We start from the raw sequence: 1,603 nt of genomic DNA, 5'->3' as shown, positions 1-1,603 counted from the left end.
CTTTGGATACCAAGATTTCTGACATCTTATCCTCGTATTTTAAAATTATCAAATCGAATCTCAATTAAGAACCAATTCAAATTCATATAATAAAAGAATAAGGAAACACTACCTCACCCCTATTGATAACCATTTTGGCCACTACCGTCAAAACAAACCCTAACCCTAGTTTGAGGATAGAACTATGGTATGGTTTCTCTAAACCCAGTATCGGCAGGCCCAGTTACTCTCTTGCCCGAACTTATGCGAAGTAAAAATTTATCGAATTCGATCAGCACTATAAAAAAAACCTAAGTATTTTATTGATCAGGCGGCACCCAGATTTGAACTGGGGATAAAGGATTTGCAGTCCCCTGCCTTACCGCTTGGCCATGCCGCCAAAAAATCCGATCAAAAATCTAGAAAACAGCAAGTATTCATCCACGTTTTCTTACGAAAAGCCCCTTTTATTTTGAATATAATTCTACTTACTTTTTTCCAATCTTTTTCAAAAAATCTATTCCTGCTTTTTTTGATCCAGTTTCTATTATTCTCCTCGATAGATTCTATCTTAAAACATACATTGTTAACACAATAAAACTTCCCATTTCTTTCTATTGAGATGAAAAAGAAGAAAAAGTGGATTTCTATTCACAGGCTGCAAAATTCAGAATAAATTGGAACCGTTAACTAGAATTCTCTTTTTTTTATTGCAGTAGTGAACTACTCTTAAATCGGTATTATCTCCCCCCCCTTCAATGGCATAATAAAATATTATGGCTTTATGCTTAATCCGTGTATAGGTAAACTTTAGGTCCGAACAGCATTATTATCCAAAGATCCCCTTTATGTACATATCTCTATGGGGAATCATGCTTTAATTTTTCAAAGTATTAAATTAAATATCTTGAATAAAAAAAGGAAATTTGCTCTGATATAGAGTATAACCTGACTATCTTGGCGTACCCAAGTGAAATTACGATAAAAGAAAAGCATGGATATGGGGAGAGGTGGATAACTAGATTGGCATGTACTTAAAAAAGGGACTTACTTTATTTTAGAATTCCACAATGAAATACTGAATTTTCTAGCAATTATACTACTCCGATCCGAAATAAAAAAGAACCCTCAAATTATTTTGAGAAATTAAAGTAAGCACGCTATTCTAAATCGAAGTAAAGTCAAACTTTCTAGTATATTATATTACGGCTTTATTACATTCATAGAAAGGAGATAAAATGAGAAATCTTTGCCATCCAATCTGATTAGAATATCATAACATAAAGTATAAGTGGCAGAATTTTTTTTGTAGGAATGTTTTATCAATTCATTTTCATTTCATTTGTACCCCTGGCAAACTCGAACTTTCGTCCAAATGGTCTCTATTCATATGTATGAAATACATATATGAAATACGTATGTGGAGTTCCCTAGAATTTCATGTGATTCAGTAAACAGAATATAGATTCCATGATTGCTAGATCGATCCATAGGGATTGATGAAGAGTGAGCTGATAATGGAATTTTTCTTTGATAAACAGGAAACTTAAGATTAAGATGCTCCGGAATGGAAACGAGGGAATGTCCACAATACCCGGATTTAGTCAGATCCAATTCGAGGGAT

General features: G+C 33.4%; 1 non-coding gene across 1 annotated transcript; it reads right to left on the bottom strand.

The window, feature by feature from the left end:
• Window positions 1-308: 308 nt before the first annotated feature.
• Window positions 309-379, bottom strand: TRNAC-GCA (transfer RNA cysteine (anticodon GCA)). Its single transcript has one exon. It is a non-coding gene; the product is annotated as a tRNA-Cys (tRNA).
• Window positions 380-1,603: the final 1,224 nt, after the last annotated feature.

Source organism: Triticum urartu, unplaced genomic scaffold (genome assembly GCF_056163025.1).
Source record: "Triticum urartu cultivar PI428250 unplaced genomic scaffold, HENAU_Tu73 scaffold1805, whole genome shotgun sequence".
NCBI lineage: Eukaryota > Viridiplantae > Streptophyta > Magnoliopsida > Poales > Poaceae > Triticum > Triticum urartu.
The sequence above is the reverse complement of the archived record's forward strand: the minus strand, read 5'-3'. Positions and strand labels throughout refer to the sequence as shown.